The sequence below is a fragment of the Siphateles boraxobius genome, unplaced genomic scaffold (genome assembly GCF_051911475.1).
Source record: "Siphateles boraxobius isolate OS27281-9 unplaced genomic scaffold, OSU_SipBor_1 31, whole genome shotgun sequence".
Lineage (NCBI taxonomy): Eukaryota > Metazoa > Chordata > Actinopteri > Cypriniformes > Leuciscidae > Siphateles > Siphateles boraxobius.
In genome coordinates this window covers 219,723-242,158 of record NW_027508931.1, presented here as the reverse complement: position 1 = coordinate 242,158, position 22,436 = coordinate 219,723, and the positions used below count along the sequence as shown (strand labels likewise).

General features: G+C 38.2%; 1 protein-coding gene across 50 annotated transcripts in view; it reads left to right on the top strand.

Moving 5' to 3' along the window:
- Window positions 1-22,436, top strand: part of mef2aa (myocyte enhancer factor 2aa) — a 104,397-nt gene that overhangs the window by 6,056 nt on the left and 75,905 nt on the right. For 22 of the 50 annotated variants that reach the window (XM_077248733.1, XM_077248758.1, XM_077248743.1 and 19 more), the window contains exon 2: window positions 2,537-2,679. The exons of the other annotated variants lie outside the window; for them this stretch is intronic. The gene's annotated coding sequence lies outside the window, so the exon portion shown is untranslated. The remainder of the gene's footprint in view (window positions 1-2,536; window positions 2,680-22,436) is intronic. 50 annotated transcript variants of the gene reach the window in all.

The window sequence follows — 22,436 nt, the reverse complement described above, 5'->3', positions numbered from 1 at the left end:
ACTATAGGAACAGCACGAAGTGTCATATTGGTGAAGCGTCGCAGGGTTTATTGGAGACTCTCTGTACATACTGTATGTTAGTGAATAAACTGAGACAAGTGTAAATTGATGCCATCAATTATTTTATAATAGCATATTAATTTAACTTGTGATTTAATGTTATTCATGAGGTCACAATGTCTTGTTACAAACTAGTGAGAGGTCTAGCTATTGTGTGGTACATGATTGTGACTCATTTGCAAGGCCATACTGATGGAAAGTTATTCAATTAAATATAATTTCAATTTTATTTATTTTATTTTGAGCTTGTATTGCCACTAATCGACAATTGGGTAATTCCCTTTTTATTAGTTATAAAAAATGGCATGTTTTGTGTATTTTCTGCAAGAGCTGCTGACTTTGACATGCACAGTGAGGGAACAGCCAAATCACCAGAGAGTGTTGTGCTTGTAAGATTACACATGCCCTGTAGCCTGCCATTTAGTTATCAGTAAAGTGTATTAGACTTGCCTTAAACACAACATTACGAGATGACGAGATGACATGTAATTTTGACCTTCACAAATGTTTTAGGTGTATCAATTATAAATATTTCACATTGATAAAGATATAAAATTGACCAAACTAATACAAAAGTAAGCCGTGTTGTCTTGACCTGTAGTCCAAAGGCTAAATGAGGCTGTGTTCCTAGGGTTGCTCAGTGCTTGTGTCTGACAAGCATTGTAATTACGAGCCACACGAGGCAGGCAATCAGGTTACGGTATATCATCATGAAAATGACCTTAGGAAGAATGTTTGTCTGTCCCTCTGATTGTTTGGCTTTTAAGAGGCTAAAAAGCCTCAGTGGTCAATGCCCAACAAATAAGTTTATTGGTTAGTTCAATATTTCAAGCTGCTCAGAGAGATGGTATAGCCTTCTAGACAAAAAAACAAAAAAACAATGGTACTTTCTTGTGCATGTTTGTGATTTGGGCTGGAGCACATTTATTTGATGTGTCCAGGTATAACATAAGTAAATAAGAATTTAATAATAATAAAAAGAAAATCAAGCTTTGGACTTTAACTACTATGTACTAACATTTAAATTAATAATTTGATATGTATGTATCGTTTACATTTTTGTGATTTTATACTGTACACATACACATATTATGTTGCACGCACATCTGTAATTCATTTAATAAAAAACAAGTATTGTGTATATACTGTATATGTAAGTACATATTAGTTAAAACATCTAATATAAAGTCATACAGAAGCTTGACATAATACTATAATCATATATAAAGTATGTATTTGTGATGGACAGAGATTTATTCAGCCTTGGTGTTGGTTATCAGAATTGGTTATTGTTTGATTAGCCCATTAACAGTACGGATAACAGGCATTGAAAAAGTTTTGTTGCTAACCATGTTAAAATATGGTTTGAATAAATGTGTTATGCTGCCCTCGTTTTCATCTGAGGTGCATAGTAAAGATTTAATATCCCAGTCAAGTGTATAATATACCATCGCACTTTTTTCATCTGGCCTTCTGTGCGACTTCATTATAGTTTAATAAGCCCAAACTAAACATGGGTGCAAATTCAGCTCTGAAAACATCACACTGAAATTCAATAGCTTTTTGTTTACACACTTGACAATGAATTAGTTAGCGAAGAAATTCTTTTAATATTCTGATTGCTGTTCACCCGACATGCCCCTCTATAAATCCGATAAAGCACAACATCACACTTGAAATTGGTGTCCTGCTGTGCTCTGTTAATAAAGTGTCTTTTGTTTAATATGTTTTGTTTGTTTTTTTATCACTAGATACTGATACACCAGGGGGTATTTTTTATATGAAGCTTCTATTTCTGATATTTTATTGGGTTGTTTTCTTTTGTACATTAATTGTATATAAATCACTTCTCTTTTCGACTCCAGTTTCTGCTAATGTAGTTGAATAAAGTCCATGCAATCAGTATCTAATATGATTTCCAGGTTAGACTCAACAGCACTGGACCATGGTTAAATACATTCTGAAATGTGACTTCTTGTGTCTTACAGCTTGAGATCAGAGCGCACTTGGGCTGTAGAAGTTTTCTCAGGGCCACTTCTTAATATTTCTCCCATAGGCTTGCTGTAGACTGTAGTTTACACTTCATCTGGATTAATGCATCAAATTTATAGCGTATGCTATATGGTGCACTTGTACCTCTTCTGTCAGTATGCATCGTCCCATGGGCGTCAGTCCATGCCTGTCCTGTTCTTGTGAAAGAAAGTCAGCCGTGGTGAAGTTGAGCTCCAGAGGTGGTGATTGGTGTTGCCCAGGGTGGGGGTTAGAGCATCTCCCACTGTGCTGTTCATAGCACTCCAATCTCACAGCCTGCTCTCAGCTCCTTCCAGGAGAGAGCGAATAGAGAGAGTCTGGAGTGTGTGGGCGAGTCTGATCTGCAATTAACGCTGGTTGTCAGAAAGAGAAGGCTGGCGTTTACACCATGCTTCTGAATCACTGAGCGAAACACTTTTCCTCTCTTCCCTTCCCCCTCGAACAGGGCATTTTACCCGAGGAGGAGAAAGCACCAGGAAGCTCCAAGTAGAGAGAAGCATTGAAAGCAAAGGAGGAAAGAACGTAAATAAGACTTGAGCTGGATATTTTGGTTCCAGGGCTGAGGATTGTGCTGCTTCGTTTGTTAGGGTAAGCCCAGCTCTTCTTCTCTTCCTGTCAAACAATGCTGCATCTGTTTTAATTACACAGAGCCTCACTTTTATGTATTAAATCTAATGAGGTAACCATGATACAGTGCCATATGGTCAGTTGACATCAAATGTTGATTGCCTGCCATATACTCTACATGCACAATAAGATTTATATGGTGAAACTCAGTTGAAAACAAGTTGTTGGTCTTGTTTCAAATAGGAGTTTCATTGGCATTGCAGAAGTTGTAGCGTTTAATTTGAAGGTTAATTTCACGTTAGCTGAATTTAAAGTGAAACACCCTGTTCTTAAGTGTCGTATTTGCGTCCGCTGGATCTGGCAAAGGATGCATTGTTCAGTCTCAAAGTTAGCCACAAATGTTATTTAACAAGCAGAGGCTGGAACTTTTCAGAACAAGGGAACTGGTATGTAATTTTGTTAGTCTTTACATTTAAAAAAAAGAAGAAGAAAAAAGAAGAGAGATTTATTCATTTATTATTTGCTGCTGAAAATGTGATGCAGTTTATTATTTTGAGACCAAGATTGTGGAATTCTGTTAAATATGTATGTTTTGTAAAATAAAAATACTGCTTTTTAAACTATATTGTCAATTGAGCTTAAGGATCTTAAGTGAAATGTTTAATCTTTGCATCCATTCGCGATTTAAACCAAATTAAGTAACAACAAAACCACTCAATGAAATATTTAATAACACATTTGTGCAATACTTACTGGACGTTTTCAGGGGACGTCATTGCATTTTACGCGTCTTGCTCATTACTTGTTCGAACGCTCCTGTCGCAGGCCCGTTCTTTTTCCCAGAGTGTGAAGACTCTTTAGCAGTCCTGTTCTAAATATTTTTCAGATCAGGCCTATGGAATGTGCCATACTTCTGCACCATGTCCATTAAATCACGCTCGGTTTTCTTTTTATGCAACGGCTCTCTTTCACGCTTGCTCAGAGCAGCGTGATTCATTGTTTATTGGAACCCTATCATTGAGCTGGAGATTCCAGCATTCTCCCGTGAGACCTGGAGGCAGGATGCAGAATCTTGAGCCCAGCAGATAATGTTTGAGCCATAGTTTGCTTGTGTGGGCAATGCAGACCTTTTTCCCTCCTCTGGGAACATCTCGAAGGATTTTTTTTTGTTCAATAAAAGGTGTATAAATTGGCTGCTTTTATCACCATAAAGGGCAGAGTTATGAATATGCATCCACATGCATATATTCAGTTGATTTTAGTCTGCGCTGACTTCCCTCTCTATTATCTGTGGTGTTTGGATCAGCTCTCTAACCCTGTGGAATGTACGATGTCCCAGCGGGGTCACCCCATAAGTAGCAGCTCCAAAACCAGAAACCTTTGGCTGCCTTCTATCCCCACCACCACTCCACATTGCCACACTTTTGATTCTAAATATGTTACCAGAGGATATGGGGAACATGTTAGGCAAACAGAAAAACCATAATTTAGGACGTGTATCAAAATATTAGCTCCTCATTTAACTTGCATGCACACACAACTGCGTCTGTTGCAAGCTGTAAATAGGTTTCCATTTCACTTGCCAAATAAAACCATCTATCAGGTTCTTAGGCTCCTCAGTTTTAGCTTTATTAGGCAGCTTCTTAATATGTAGTGATGATGATTTCCAAACCATTGGCTTGAGGATTAGCATCCAAGTTGGCACAGGCGTCCTCACCACATGAAAATACAGCTCACTTTCTGACATGTGGATAAGATTTCAGAGTTAATATAGGTTAAATCGTATTTAAAGTGTATAGCCAGGGTTGCAGAATGGCTGGGGCAAAAAATCATGCACAAAAGTATAATTAAATAAGAGCATGTGAGAGGGACTTACAACTGAGAATTATCTGGCTAGACACACGTCAGCTGAATGTATTCCTGTTTCTCTATTTGTCACTCCCTAGAAAAGCCTTCGGGTCTGTCTGGGTCATCAAGAACTGAATTTAGGCAAGAATGGTGTGATATGTAGTCAGTGTTACCCAACCAAAATGTTTGTGAACACAAATACTTCCATCTTTGTAGTTTTAAACCTGTTGTAAATGTACAAGAACTTTATTCAATTTGTCAATAATCTCCATTTAACTTCTAACATTCATTACAGGATATTAAATATTAATGCCTGTCCATCTGAAGTTTAATGGAGACTCTGTAGTCCCAGAGTGCCATAGCCAAACTGTATCAAATATCTATTTAAACAATATCAATACCATTTTTAATACAGTAAGCATTTAACTGAGTGGGCAAAGTTTCCAGGGAACATTGTGTTGCTAGGTTGAAATTGAAAATTTACAATTTGGACCTTCCCTGCATAAAGACACAACTTAACCAATGAAACCCAGTGTTGTCTGACCACACTTGTTCGATGTAACAGCATTTTGAAAGCAAATGCCATCTGTTGTGAATGATCTACTTCTTTACTGCTGCACGATCGGAAGTCTACGCCTGCGTTGTCTAAAGAAACACTTAATGTTGACCTTTCAACTGCCCTGCCCTTGGCTTTGACCTCTGGTGTTAAGCCACGCCATACGGTCCACTCAGCACATGTGCTGCTGAACAGTAGAGAGCGGCTTAAGGATCGTCAACCTCTTTCCAGTCTCATTCGCCCTTCCCGAAGACGCGGTCTTGCGCGAGCACCTGGTTTTAGGTGTCCCCTCGGCTCTAGGCCATGGCTGGGTCCTCGGCATCACGGGTGTGAGACTGAAGCCAGAGCAGCCCAAAGCTGCTAATCCTCTTTCTCTACTGATCCTCTTCCTCTCTGCCTCCTCTCCCTGCCACCACGCCGCCCTCTCAGGGTTAAAAGGGCAGCATAGACAGAAGTCCCATGTTACTCGACACCAAACCAAAACAAAACAAAACCCCTCAAGTGCTGAACACTAATCCGTGTAGTCCATGGAGGGTAACTTACCGTAGATTATCTCATTTTGTGGGTCAGCGATTAGCCTTGACACAAGCTTCATTATGAACTCCTATGAGTGCCGGTTTATCTTGAAGTGTCACTGTGATCAGGATTATGTCTTTTATCTGTTGTTGCACTTGTCATCAGAGTGCCTCTTTATCCTCCTGGGACCCAGCAAATCATTTTTGTCCTCTGTTGGGGACATTTTTTTATGAATATCGCAGAGAACCCATATTTCAAATGTGTGGTGTATAAAAATCACATCCTGGGATTTTCAGAGAAACCAAATGTTTGAGGCTTTGGCCATAAAGTAAAACAATAGGTTATTATTATATAATTGTTTTAGTTTTGTAGGAAAATCAGTTGTATTTGATTTATTTATTCAACACTACTGTTCAAAAGTTTGGGATGATTTCTGAATAATATTTCACAATATTACTGTTTTGCTGTATTTTGATCAAATAAATGCAGCCTTGGTGAGCATTAAAGACAATAAAAAACAATATAAACAATAAAAAACAATATAAACAATAAGAATCGTACCAACCTCAATCTTTTGAATGGTGTATATAAATTGTTTATGCGTTGTAAATACTCTTTTATGATTACAATATTCTTTGTATAACAAGGTGCCCAAAAAGTATGTAAATATATGTTTGTGTGTTTCTGTGTATATATCAGGAACGACGTGTTTTTTCATTTTTCAATTAAGTTTAGTGGAATTTCGAATTTCAATAACTTTTTTTTTCTTTGCTGCATGGGCCAGAAAGTTAAAGTTCCACACTTGTCTCAGTTGTCTCTGAGTAGATAATTTTCAATTTCCCAATTATAATTATTCATTGGAAATACTTTGCACACTTTTGCTTGATTAATACTAATTTTGTTTAGGTAAAATGTCCTCTAGCAAAATTACTTTTGAAGGTGAGACTGAGCATATGGGAAAGAAAAGCGTTTAAAAGCTTGTGAAAGTCCTCTCTCTCAGCCCTCCATGCGTCACGTGATGTCACCGAGGGTGCGCTCAAGCAAGTGTGGCTTCTGAGGTGGGCTTGTGTGAACGTGTGGTAGTGACAGGCACTGCTGATGGCTCGGAGGAGTGATGCATTCTGCACCTGTGTTCTCTCATTACTGCTCTGTGGGCACTGATATGTGCTTCAAACTGCAGCCGTGTGTTGCTCCCTGTGCTTAGGATATCAGCATTGGATGTTATTGTGGATGCACCTTAAGAGAGAAACATGTCTCAGTGGAACCATAATGCCGCGCTTGTATCGTTTTTAGGCAACATGCCTTCTGGCTTGTTGTTTTTCTCCTATATCATAGTAGATGGTTTTTGAATGTGATGTTGTTTTCATGCCACATTATTGCTTTCTATCATCACTGTGTTTGTAGTTTTAAGGAACTGTTTTCGAATAATGACACATCGTCTGTCATTCATTAGTGTTGTATGCAATGTGTGCCTGTTATGCTTTCAGCTCTAAGACAAGCTCTTCTTAAGTGCAAGATACAACACCACCAATTTTTTTACTTCCTTCACAATCAGTGATGGAAAAACACAAACTCAAAATCGCTGTATTATATTGTAGTATAGTATATTAATGATATTATCTCATCTGTCTATCTGTCTGTCACAAATTAGATATTAAATGTCTAATGCAAAGTCAAATTCAGTGCATTTAGTTACACATACAATTTAGATAATATAAACAAGGCATATTTATCAAAATGTTCAATAATTGTGAAAAAGTAATTTATTTAAAATTAGTTTATTTAAAAACTTTAATTATTTTTTCAACAATATAACAATACATAATCATAAACAACAATAATTATCAACATACTTTTTTGGTAAAACAAAAAAATTAGTCACAGTCTGTCACAGAGACTATTTCTTTGGCACATTAATATAACTCGAATGCATTTGACATCAGAGGCTAAATAAAAGGTTCATTAAAATCATCACAATGTTTACAATGTTGCTTAATTTTATAGTGCCAGGAAAAGCATTGTGAATAAATTGTGAAAGTTCGATAAATTGCCCAGCCCTATGTGAACTGTGAACTGAAAGCATGTTTGGCATGTAAATCATAATAGCAAAAACATCTACTTGTCCTGGGTGTGTCTTTTTTTTAACAAGACTTTCCATATTGCCAGAAATGCAGTTCTCTCTTTAAACTCTCTTGAACTTTACAGAATGATAAAAAGATAATTCTAGTTAGAGTAATTCATTCACTTGTGAAGGAAATACAACTATGATTAATTACTGATGGAAAAAGATCATCCCAAAAGAATGTTGTTTTAATTTGTCACACTGTATCAGTTAATCATGAATGTGCATTGTTGCGGTTCAAGTCAAGTCAGAACCTGTGGCACAGTAGGAAATAATGCAGCTGTGCTCTACAAACAGGAAGAAAAGGGGCCCTCATCCGTGTTTTTCCCAGTTGTTGGAGAGATGTGGTGAGTTTGTGGCTGCAAAAGGTTGTAAAATATGATACATGGCAATCAGAAGGCCATACTGTAAATTGTTATTGGTTATTGACTTTCCTACTTTGTTTTTTTATGTTAGTTTACTCTTTTACTTAAGTTTAGGACTGACCTATTCTGACCACGAGCTACTGTGAGAAGAAAGAAAACATTGAGGAACCCATGCTGGTGATTAGGCATTTATATCATTGTAATGACAGGCAGATCTGTTCAGATTATAAAACGCTAAATTGCTGTCTTTTGTACGGCGTGATTCCTCCCTAACCCTAAACACATGTCCGATCTGGCTGTGAACCCTGCCGATATGCTTTTGGCACACTGTCTCATCTATCTGTGAGGGAGTTTTAAATTACCCTAATCCCCTGAATTTGCAAAGACGTAATTTCAGTAATATATGGCTCCAGTGATTTGTCAAGGCCACCTGGAATATTTTCCATCTTTCCACTGTCTGTAGAAGGACTGATAGCAGGATGTCCATGTAAAAAGCTCCATCCTGGATGTAAATGGAGCTCTTTGTCTTAACTGTGCTGAGAGGGAAATTGCCCATGCTTTTAGATCCATATTCAACACAACGCTATTTCAATGGGTCTTTTATTTTACTGGTGTTCAGCTGAAGAATTCGACTATAGCAGGGTCCTCTTCCATCTTGATTTTTATTCTGTTGCCGGATGGAAACAATCTCAAGCTTCAGATAAACATCAGCCTGCTTTCTCTCCATAAGGACCATTCAGTTAAGTTGAATTCGGCACTTTTCATTGCAGATCCTTATGATTTAAAACCAATATGTCATGACTTGGCTTAGAACATTATCTGAGAATTTCAGAGTTGCTTTGGCTGTAGTTGAGAATTTCTCTCAATAGTCTTGTACCCCATTCTGAGGCGAAACCGAATATTGTGAATTGTTAACCATATATCTTTGTAGCTTGTGCATGTTTTATTAGGTTTCCCCTTTCATTGATTTTGCACATTGATTAGATTAACGTTCACAGGTCAGCAGCGTCTGTCTATTTATCAATCGGCTTGCCATACCAATACCACGAAAACGTATTAAAGCAGAGAAAACATGGCGAGATGGATTCGGGCTGAGAGGCTCATTCGTTTGGGAGCTGATATGAAGTAGTTGACCTCTGCCATGTAAGGAGAAAGAAGTGGAAGCCAGGACAGGGAGGTATCAGTTTTACAGGCATGACATCACCCTCCCTCTAGTGCTGGCATTTTACGGTGAGGGAAAACATGACGCCACTCCCTTAGTAAAAGTCTGAGCAGTTAAAACGCAGCAAAGTACACAGGACAATAAGATGTACATGTCACTTTTTCTCGGTAAAGTGTTTTACGAATGTAGTGATATGGGTCAGTCTAGAAATACGGTCTCTGGCTAATGTTGAAATTGGTTGAATGTAAATTTTTCTGGTTTTAATGTTCATTTTAGTGGAGTATTTAAGTCAGAGAGGCTAGAAATTGAGGTCACTCTATACATTGATTGATTTCGCCAAGTGTACTATGTCATGTCACTGTGTTCTCAAACTCTTTGGTTGTACTACACCCGTAAGTGCATAAAGTTCTGCTTGTTGCCAGCTTTCTCTCTCTGCTGATCCAGGTGAAATAGTACTCGGGGCCTGGTATCTCAGCTGCTCTGTGGCCATACTTGGCCAGCATCTCTGACACCCGGGGTCTTATCTCTCACTCGGCCACCCCCCTCTCCCTCTTTGCCAATCATCTGTCTGTCAGTGGCTTAGCTGCTAGCCTGCTTCAGAGCACACATGGGAAGAGAGCTAGGCCGTCACTAACCACCCAGTCAGGCCACAGGCTATCAGAGAACAGTTGTGCTAAAAAGATTCCTGGGAAGGCAAACAGCAGGGCTTCATTCTCACTAGCGCAATGTCACACTAGACCCCTTTGTCTCTGTATTTTATTTTTAGAACCCTCTCTTTGTCTTTAGGTTAGTTTTATATAGGGCTGGGTATCGTATCAACATTTTCAATACCAATATCGATACGATACCTTAACTTCGATACCGGTTCCTGAACGATACTTTTATCGAAACCAATTTTATGAAATCCGTTTTAACAATATTACATTACCTAAAAAAAACTTTTTTCAGCTTGTTGACTTTTTTACACTCATATTTGGAGTCTGTAAAAAAGCACCAATGCTAAAGTTTCTTAATCATTTAACAACATGTATTCTTTACTTCAATGAGCTCAGTGTTTCTGCTTTAACTTAATGCATTGTTTAACAATGAAACTGAATGAAAATGAATTGAAATGCATTACACACAGTCACATCTGATAACAGATCACTCTAAATTGAAATTTAGACGCATGCATTTTCTGTAAAGCTGCTTAGAAACGATATGTGTTGTGAAAAATGCTATACAATAATGTGAATTAAATATAGGCTACTGGGGTGCGGGATATATGCCTCACGCTCAGCACACATAAAGCTTGCCGCAAAGCACTGGCAAAAGTAGCCTAATGATTATGGATGTGTCGGGAAAAAACAGCAAGGAGATATTTTAATTGTTAATTAATAAACAAGTGTTTTCTGAGTGTGTTAGCTGCAAAGATGATTATGGCGATGCTGACTCGTCATTCCTGCAGTAGTGAACACGCGCACGCCTATATGGATTACATAAACTATATATTTCTAATTGTTCCGTTTAAAAGTAGACATATTTTGACCATGTATAGGCCTATTTCTCATGTCTGTGAGGCAAGTATCCTATACGCTGAGTTTCGGTTTATTTGTGACGCGCTCCAGCTCTTGCAGTCGAAGACGGATAAACTTTCGACTCTCAAGTGTCTTCTATGCGCGTTTAAGTGCCTTATCAGATTTATCGTGTTGCCTGTCTTGGCAGCAATTATCTTGTCGAAAATATTGCATCGCGTGCTTCTGGCAAGTCTGGTTCATAGGTAGGTACACTTCTGATTCTTTTCCACATATTTTCTATCTATCTGGGTTAGGACGCTTACACTTACACACACACACTACAGCCTCACGTGCGACAAGCCACGTCTCTGGGCAACTGCGTAAACTAGCGTTTTTCCAGCATATCCAATCACGTTGCATGCTTATTGTTTCACTGACGTTGACGAGATGAACCCCTCAGGTATCGAAATTTGTTACAGAAAAACAAGACATGTTTCGATACTCGATAGTATCGAGGGTAACTAAAAAGTATCAAACTCGATACCCAGCCCTAGTTTTATTGACATTGGCGATGGAAACGGGATACGTCGCAGGTCAGATTCAAACCTGCATTTCCCATCAACCGATATGCCACATCTCTGGCCCCTTCTCTCACTCACTGTAGCATATGGAGTAGCGGTATGTAAATCCTGTCAGATTCAGTGATGAATTAGTTTATCAGCCACTCTCCGGAATAACAGTATCATCTCACTGACCCAATATTTGCACTTTGTTTCTTTGCATATTTGAGAGCTCATTAGAATAAAGCAACTAAAAGATTTGCCTTACTACAAGAAATCATTATTTGTTATGCTACACAGATGAGAATTCCCGCTAACCAAAAAGCACACATACACAGACAATGCATATCTGTGCACTTCTAACATTAGTTCATTGTGTAGAGTTAAGAGAGACTGCATTTAGAGTCCATTAGTTAAAGAGCAGCGTTTTCTAAAGAAGTGCCTCCATTGTACAGTACATTGCATAAACACTAGTGCAGCTGCAAGCAGACGTTTATATAAGAGCATATCTATATTTTAAAATTGTTTTTTTTGTGCTGAATGGAGGAAGTAAAAATCATCACGGCAGCCTCTCTGGAGCATGTATACTACAGCAACATTCTTTTCTCTCTTTTCATCTCCTCTATTTTCTCAAACCGTTTCTCATCAGGCGGTCTTGTACTGCAAAACAAAGAGTCAGTGGTTTGAACCGCCTGCAAAACTTAACAACAGACTCCAGCTAAATAACACAAAGTTGATTCTACTGTTTCAGCCCATAATGAAATTAAGAGAATAGTTTGACTTGGCAAATATGTTTTTTTGTTTTTTTTTGTTTTTGGTGACAGGCTCTCAAAATTGTAGGGTACTCTTCAATTGCATTTTTCTTCAAGGGCCCCAGAGAGACATGCAGCTTATCGGTCGGGTTGCCATCATGTCATTTTGAAAAATCACACAAGGGGAAGCATTTTTATCCCAAACAGCTTTTTGATGTAGATTTCAAACAAATGACATGTAGCTGGTTTGGTGCTGCCTTTTTTCTTTAATGGAATTTTTTTTTCCACGCTGTTTTATATATATATATATATAAAAAATTTCATCAGTTCACAACCTTTCCCAGTTTATGAGTCATTGGCATCCATGCTGCCCGGATTGCATAAACCTTTTACATAATGGAGTATTTTAGAACAGTGGGACTGAAGAGGATTGAAATGTCATAGGGAAAGAGCATAGTATCAAATATTTAGTGTAAGCCGTTCTAAAGTTTTCCTGTAAAAAGCTTGCAGGTCAAGCAGAGGAAGGCATTTGGTGTCTGCCGTGACAGCTGGAGTGCTAAAGATAGGATTTTTTTTGTTGTATTTGGGTGCAGAGATTACCTTAGTCATCGTAGATGGTTAGTTAAATACAGAATTCTAGTTTTTTTTAAATACATTTTAAATAAATTTTTAGATTTTAGATTTTCAGTACTGGTGCTTTAATTAGCATGCTGACATAGTCAGCCAATTCTTAGTCGTTTGCCAATTTGCAGGGTAAAAACCTCTTGGTTTTGTATTTAAATTCATCCCCTTTACGGGAACAATATTTACGATTTTTGGGTTAAAATATCTAAAAACCTTTAGAACAATGTTATATATTTTGTTGACATTATCCAAACTGTTTCCCACAATGTTTAAATCCAGAGAAATCAGCCATTTTTAACCAGTGTAACGGCTTGTGTCATTGTGTTGACTAATGATATCATATCTACATTACCCTCACATTCCAGTAATGCTTCCATAAAAACCATATTATGATTTATTAGACAGATGAGCAACTGTTAAAATGTCTTTATTGACCAAAAACGAATCATTGTTATATAGCTCAACACAGTTATTCATGTTGTTTGAATTTATAATATATTTTGTACCGTGCCTCAGAGACAACACTATTTTGTGGCTAACATAGCATAATCAGAATGAGCTTCACCATACAATACATTTTTTAATTAATTGCATACCATTTAACAACACAAGTCATCAGCTTTTATTAATATGAAATAATTCTAATATCGATCAGCAATGTGCAACAAGTGTCTCATACCAGCCACGAGCTAACGCACAGAGTAACGTTATTAACATAGCCTAACTTTCAACACACTCAAATGTATTTTTAGTATGATTGTATTGACTAAGTAAAACAGCGCTGCAATTTGTCAAGTTAAATAGAGACTCATACATTCTGTTTAACTCATTTGTGCCCCATTCAGCTGTTTTTGAACTCAAGAATTTAAATTAGGTTAATGCCTCCTAAGAAACACATCTGATGTGGACCAGCATAATTATATGATTTTCTTAGGACTACAGGTACTTGTTGTGGCAGTCTCCAAACTAATTGATTTTAAATAGTTTTGCAGATCCACATTAGAGAGCATTTCTGATGTGTGAAGTAACAATAGAAGGTTTGAATGTGGCTGTGATGCCCAAAAGTGTCGTCTAGGTAGACAGCTCACAAGGTTTTGAAACGCAAGTCACAGTATTGTGATTTTTCAATGATTTAGCTGTCTAGAAAATGTTACTGTGAGTTGTGTGCTCATGTTATGCATTAATGCATGGCATCTTTAATACTCATGAGCCACTGTTCCCTGAGGAGGAAAATCTGTTTATCATTTCTGAGCTGAGATCTGCGCAACATCAAAAGTCCGCAATGCCAGTTAACATAGCTTGAAGGGTGGTTGTGGGCAAACAGGGGGTAGTTCTGAGGGTAGGCAGACACTTCTATGTACATCAGTGAGGGATTAGTTATATCTGGTGATGACTCTCTTTCTTTCTGTGCTGATGGACAGTCATGCAAAGAGAGCCAGGAACACATGCCATCACTTCATACAGTCCGGAAGAATTCTTTTAATGCAAACATCTCATCTAGAGATCACACACACTGTGTGTGCGTATGTGTATAACGCTGTTAGTGTATGTGAGAGTGGGTGAGAGAAAGAGAGGAAAGTAAGAATAAATGTTTGTAAAAATCATACAATTGAAATGTTTCATTTATCAAAAGATTCATTAAAAAAAGCATCAAAGATCTGTGAAATATGAAAGTTTTTGTGCCAAATTTCACCCTTTGAATTGTTGCAATTTCACAACCTATCGCCTTTAAAAAAAAAAAAAGTCAAAAAGCCATTTGTAAAGTTTAATAATAACTACTCTTGAGGAACTCATCCAAGTGGGGGAAAAATCCTATGCTGACTTTTGTGTCAAGACATTCTCTCTGCGCATTGACATACTGTCATAATGAATCTCGGTGATGAAATTATTTTTCAGACAAGCTCACAGTTTTTTCTTTTTGATTTCACTTTTGATGGAGATGTTGACTGAGCTGGTGTAGATATGATGTCAAAGACGATCACACATCAGTCAAAGACCCTGGTATTATGGTGGTAAACTGTGCTTTAAGTTACATACCTAAAGACAACATGAAACTGCATTCGCAACTCATTTTACTCCTGCGATGTGACACTTTTCTGAGTGAAATATTATATTCAATTAGGGGAGGGGGAGGCTTAATTGTATGCATCAGAAAATGTTTGGGTCGCGACAAGTGGGCTTTCCAGAACTGATTGTGAGTTTGCAGTCTCTTTTTAATCTTAAAAGAATATTGTAAAAACATACTTGTTTTTTGTAATTTTTTCTATCTAAATGTAAGAACTTTCTCCAATTTATTGAAATGTATTGTCTGCGGATGTTACAAATGTCATTTGGATGAAAAAATACATTAAAAAATATTCTATTAAAAAAATATTTTTGATAAATTTCCCACTGATCTGATTCTGGTTAAATTCGAAAATGTCACATAATGGAAGCTAATATCAATCGAGTGTCATTTTGTGTTGTGTTTATTGTATCATGTTAAATAAACTATCATATCACTTTTTTGCTAGAAGTTGACCGATATATAGATAAATGTTGAACATCTAACCCTAACCCATCTGGTTCAAGGATTCAGTTGTTTAGTTGATAAAAGACATCTGGACTGGCTTGGAGTTCCATCACTTTTATTATAGACTCCAAAATCCCTGATTCCTGTCACAATTAGTCGCAAACGTTCATCCACCCAGCACAGTGGTCTTCCCACATGAAATATATCTAACTGTTCAGAGAGGGTCATCGCTTTATCCTTGAGAAACTGAGAATCCATTCATCGGCTCGGCTTGGAAACCTGACTGACGCAAATGGATCACTGGGAATATGAGTGTCCCTGCAGTAATTATGTTACAACGCTGCTACCGCACACGACCAGAGGGTGGGGGATGGAGGGGGCGGTAGGCGGTGGTGAAGAGTATAGTGATACTTCTCTTGTTTCATTACAAGTTTTTTTCCCCTCTTTTGTCCTTTTCTTATTGCCTGTCATATTCACACACACACACACACACACACACACACACACACACACACACACACACACACACACACACACACACACACACACACACACACACACACACACACACACACACACACACACACACACACACACACACACAGTGCACAACGAGTGTCTGCTTTAAATCAGTCATGACATTTACCATGTGCTGAAGAGTGAACTTCACAGTAGCACGTCTCACCTAACGACTGTGCAATCAAAGGGTAGTTTTGAGTGAGGCTAGTTGCACTACTTCTTTTTGATCTTTTCTGCTCATGACTTTCTACTTTTTCAGATGTCTTTGTCATAAAAAAAAAAAAAAAAAACATTTAGCAAAAGCTGAAAGAAAATGATGTAATTGATGATCAAGGAGGGGACAGTGGTGGGAACTAGAGCCATATTGAAGTTTTCTCCATGGCTTTTTCAGCACAGCCCCTAAGGCATCTTCTCACTCAAAGTCACCTTGTGTAGTTCGCCCCTCTCCCAGCTCTCGACCTTGCTTAAATCCTTGATTGATTGTGGGCATGTCGAGTGTGCACTTGGCATTCTCTCACTTTGAATGTAGCATATCTTTATTGCTTTTATAATTTGAAGCAATAGACATTATATTTGTGACAATAGCATGGTTTCTAGTGTAATTTTAGATGCAATATAGTGTATTATTTTGTATTTTGTGATATCAGTGGGTTTGAAAAATCATGTTGGAAACACGCGGCTTATATTTCGCGGAAAAATATAAAGGTTGATAAACGTCCATCCATCCCAATATTGGGTCGCAGTTAATTTTAGTTTTTTAGTTAATTAATTATTTGTTTTTTTAATTTATTCATTTATTATTTTTTTATGAACTATGAATTAAGTAATTGATTACATTTTAATAAAATAATCACAATGGTGTAACTCCAGTGGTTATGGTATTAATTTATATTTGTCTGCTTTTATTGCAAAGTCTAGTACATTTTGAAGCATTAAAGCCACAAAAATTGGATTTAAACAGATTAAGAAAGTTTAAAGCAGACAAAGCGACCGCAAATCGTTTAATTCAATGATAATTTGCGCTTTGAAATTACATGGATGATGGTGACCATATATACACCTATGTATTGATATGAATGAAAATTGTAACGATATATATATATATATATATATATAACGTATTAATCCGGCATTTTGTGAAGTTTAATCTCGTGGGGGCGTACCTGCTGTTATTACTTTCGTTCAAGCCTGAGAGAGTTTGGATGTGGTGATGGCATTTTGTTGGTGAGAAGTGGCTTTCTTGTCCTTACCTTCCCCCTCTGACGCCAAGTTCTCGCCTGTTATAGTTCTACACGAGCAGTACGGAAGATCGTCTCATCTGGCATTGATCCGAGCAGGGAATATAGCACGGTCAGAGGAGAGCCGTTGAATGGAGCATGCAGTCATTAGCAGAGATTAACCACCCAATGGCTGCCTGTTCAGCAGTGCCAGAGAGCTACCCATCAAACAAACAGTATATAAACATCTACATCACACTCTTAAATCCAAGCTCTCAGAGTATAATACATAGATAATGAGAGAGATCAGACTGATGAGAAGCAAAGCAAATTTAGACCTGGTAAACATATGCAGAGGGTTCAAATGAGGGTTTTGATATCCATTGGGTAAGGTTATATGCGTAATTTTCTTGGGAATGTCTTTTTTGGGGGTAACACATGCTTTTGTTTCTCATAACTGCGCTTGACAGTATCCAAATAAAGCTTTTTGAATGGGTCAGCCAAGGACAGACATGGTCTCCAGTCACAAATGTAGTAACCGTGAGCTCTAGGGACATCATATTTCACAAATAGTATAGTAGTAAGTCCCCTTTAAGGAAATATTTACCTACTCTCTCATTCTTTATGTGTGAAATGAAACTTGTTTATTTTTAATCACATCCTTCTTTGGTTGTGATGTAAGTGGCAAGTTTCCAGATTCAAGCATGACATCAGTTTCGAATGACAAAATTCAGTTCAGAATTAGTCACATGTTTAACATGTTTTCATTGACATATAGGCTTTAGCATGCCAATGTGGCCTTCTAATTTTTATTGTGTCAATATAAACCACGAAATATGTCAGATTGATCCCATAGCGCATAATTTAGTCATATTTCTCTGAGGGTGTGTGAGATTTTATATAGAATTCTTTAGTTTTACTCCAAGCATTATCTACACACCCTGCCCTATTCTTTTATTCTGTTCTCTTATTATATTTTGCATAATGAAGTGCTGAAATATAAATGTAGGAAATCTCACGCCTGCGTAAGATTCCTCATATTTCAGTCTTCCCTCCAGGGCCCTTTTTTTTGTTGACGTGAACATATGTACCATTTTCCTGAAACAGAGCTCATATCCTGATCATCTCAACTTGTGAAGAATGTATTTCGAAACTCATTTGTCCTGCCGCGTAACATCACCTTAAGCCATGTTTTAAAAAAGGAAGTTAACATGGTGTGAAAAGTTTGTTATGAGTGAGCGCGGGCAGCATTATTCCATCTGCGCTCGCACACTCTCCTTCTCCAAGCCTCATTTTCACTCATTTCTTCACGCACTCCCCTTTGCTGGATCTTATTAATTATATCTCATTAGTTGCCTTGGAAACAGAGGTGAGGGAATGTGGAGAGAGGAAACTGAGAGACTTAACAAGGGAAAGAATGAGAGGATGAGAGCCAGAGAAAAAAGAAGCAAAAAGGAAGCAAGACAGCAGAAAAAAAAGTGTGAGGAGGAAGAGGGGAAAATGGCATTGCCAGATTAGCATCGGGAGACATTAACAACGACGAAGCTGCCGGGACCGGACTCTTTACCCTGGGCTGCTGGAGAGGAAGATAAGCACACGCTCACAAAGGCAGACACCAGCACGCCTCTCCCCATCCAGGCCAGGTACACATCCACCTCTTAGAAGCCAGAGAACAAAAGCCCAGGCTCTCCGCCCTCCCCGTGTGTTCTTATGTCAATGCGTCGCTACAAATGAACCTTAAAGTTTCCCCGCCAGACCCGCAACTGTAACACCACACTAAATGGAGGCAAATCAGTTCCTTTGTGATTTTAATACGCTGGGCTTTTGTGGTCGACGGTCTGGTCATTTGTATTTGAAAGTTTTAGACGGTCTACTGCAGATTTGTCCCGTTTTATGGCTTTGTCCTTCTTTGGTGTGTTACCGATTGGTGATTCATAGTTATGTAAGCTGGGAAGGTTTGAGCTTCTTATCAGCGGAGGCCAAAAAAAGGGAAGCCTCGTGCTGCTTTTTTAAAAAACAAAAACAAAACAAAAAAGGAATGGAAAGAATAGAAAGTGAGCGAGAGCTTGGAAGAGCGTGCTTGAAATGGCCCTGGTTGTAAACATAATAAACATGCTGGGAGAATACACAGGAGATGGACTTGTGTAGTTGTTTAGTCTCCAACAGACAGGAAGATAACAAGGGGAAGGATCAGAGCAGATGCTTGTCCCAATGGCTCCTTTTTTCCCCTTTCTTCTTCTCTCTCTCTCTCTCTGTCTCTCTCTGTCTCTCTCTCTCTCTCTCTCTCTCTCTCTCTCTCTCTCTCTGTCTCTCTCTCTCTCTCTCTCTCTCTCTCTCTCTCTCTCTCTCTCTCTCTCTCTCTCTCTCTCTCTCTCTCTCTCTCTCTCTCTCTCTCTCTGTGTCTGGCTTTCTCTTTCCCACCCTGTCTAGCTCTTCCTCTAATGTCTGTCGCTGGCTGCTATTGGTCATCTGAAGGGGTTTGAAAAACAGGAAGTTGAGGAGCAGGATGTAGGGAGTGCGCTCTGCCCACAGCTTGTCCTGGTTTGTTGAGCTTTCAGGGTGGAAATGGCGCTGTCATGGTGGTGCCCGAGATTCTGGACACTGCCTGAAGTCGGAAAAGTAGTGACCCTCCCTATTTTTCCAAGTGCTATCACTAGGTTTCCCTTTACACCATTAATACCATCTTTGAAGTAAGGAATGGACACTTTCACACTTGTTGAGCCCTGTAAATATACAGCACGTAGAAGTCTCTTTGTAGTCCATGCAGTCGCTTATATTCTTAATATGTTTTCAATACAGCTGAGGAAACCTCAGTTTATACAGTTAAGGGATTAGAGGAACACTCTCCAAAATGACAGGTTTGTTTGAAAGAGAGGCAGTTAAAGGTTTGGCGGACAGATGAGGGAACGCAGTGTGCGAATGTGTGTATGTGTGCGGTAATTACAGTGGGAGTAGGGCATGTTTTATTGAGTGTGAAAAGGCCTGACCCCAGTACCAGCCCTCCCACACTCTCACATTGGCACGTTCCGAAGGGAGAGAGAACGAGGGGCCTATCACTAACACACGGCTTGTGTGCTCACACCCACTCGCACATGCACGCACAGCACAATCATTTACATTTATATAGACCCGCTCATCATGGGATCATCTCAGTTACAATACACAATCCTCCCAGGCAGTGTGAAGGACATGGGAGTTTACTTGTTTATAAGACAAGGGAGTGTCAGCATGTCAGGTGGGGCCTCTTCTCTCACATTTTGAGGTGTGTGCGATAAATGCATGTTTCATATCTCAAATGGAAACCAAATATATATTACGTTACACAAGAGAAGATTTTTTTTCTCTCTCTCTAGCTGTGTGCGAGTGTGCTTTGCCCTCCGTATATGCACCTGTGTTCGACCGTGTGTGAGTGAACGACCTCTGTGCAGCAGGGTCAGGGTCAGCACAGTGAGCACATGGACATGTCTCACTAGAGATCGGCTTTGCTGTGCACATTCTGTGGGTCATGTACTCCTATTGATTTTCATGTCAGGCTCCGACAGTTGCTCCTATAGAGACATATTCCCTGCTTATCGATCACAGTGGCTGCAAATGTTTAGTAAGCAGCTTTCAAAAATGCTGGACTGGTTTAAATCAAAGATAAACTTTTGACCAGGTGCATTACATCAAGGGAGCGCATTTGTAATGCATTTTTTGTGAATGCATTATTTAGTCAAGAACTGTATTCTTGCCACAAATTACATCACACGTCAGTTATCTTAATGTTCACTTAGTGTTATATTCTCTGCCGTTCATTTTTGGCTTGATAGCGTGCAGTGAAAGAGTGTGTAATATTTCGGAGAGCTGATGTAATCGGCAGTGGCTTTGGACTGCTGGCTCTTCTGTCCTGGAGCACTGGAGTGATCCAACAAGCTCTTAGTGGATCCCTCCCACAGCCAGCAAACCCCACTGCATCCACCCTACTTTCCTATAAACCCAGCTCAAAGAGATCTCTCTTTTTTTTCTTTTTGCAATTTTGCTCTGACATTTGCTTTGGAATTTACCTATGAGGGCAGTATGTACAGTATCTTTTCTCTTGCTCCGAGGTACATTTGCTCATAATTATTCACTTTTAGAAGAAAATGCTCTTTTATAGAACCTTAAAGGGTTCTGTCATGTGCTTCATATATAGAACATGTATGGTTTCCCATCATGGCATTGTTTTATTGATTTAGTTTTATTGATTTAGTTTGAAGTCATTTAGTCATTAGAAAATAAATAACCAGTTAAACATTAAAGTCTTGTGCAATCATTTAAGACATTTCTTATTATATAGATTCTTTTTTGTAAACCACACTAATCACCCTAATCACAAATTGCTAAAGACAAAAAATGTTTTGTTTCATGTAATATTTAATAGGGTTGATATTAAAGAATGCATTGATATTAAAGCTCTGGCCAGTACCGATAAACTGATAAACCGATACTCTCAAATTTTAATTATTTAACACTATTTTGTCTATATACTGCGAGTGAATTTATTCAGGCATCACAAAATTTTAATGTACAGTGTAGAAAATTGATATTCATTTGGAGATTTGCTAAAAAAAAAAATAGCCTGCATTGAACTTTAATAAATTATTTGTGTGTTTTTCTGTGGAACACAAACAATATTTTGAAAAATGTATTTTGCCCATATACAGTGGGGCCCAGTGTTGTTTGAACCCTAACATTATACTTTGTGTGTGTGCGTGTGCGTGTGTGTGTGTGTGTGTTCTTAAAAAGAAAGTTAGTCATACTGGATGAGAGTGAAAAGAAACAATTATTTTTAGCATGATTTTTGTCAGATTTTATTTTTAAATGAATGTGTATTTAATTAGTGATAGAAAGAAGGGCTTGAACACAAGACTCAACTCGAGCTTTAATACACTCTCCTAAACCTGATTAATGATAGGGAATAAAGGTGAAATGAGAGAGGAGAAGGAATGCCTGAAGTGTTGTCATTGGAATGAGGTTTAAGCAGACGTTTATTTATCATTAGCATTGTGATTGACAACATTAAATCATCATGCTCTTGGCACTCAATAAAGACCATAAAGAAACTCCCTTTTGTCAAGAAAGCTAGTATCTGTCACCAAGAACTGCTTGGAGGTGAGATTACTCACACGTGCACATTATGCCAGTTCACCATAAATGTGTAAAACAAACATTGTTTCTATCAGATACACTCACATAGCTGCTTTTGGTTAAATGTGACTGTAGCAGATAAGCTTTGTACAATATATCATCAACACAGTCATTACAGTGAGATAATTTGAGAACAAGTGTTCATAATGAACTAGAATGCACCAGACATTCATCACTGTTTGCATTTTTCAGCGTCCTGACAATTTCCATCGGTTAATTTCTGCACGGTAGTATCTATAAAGTCAGCCATCTTGTTTTTTTTCAATGTAATATTGCAGTAGCCTATTTTTTATAATTGATTTATACATGCACATCATTATTTGCTCATTATATCATTATTATATTCTCATCACTTTGACAATG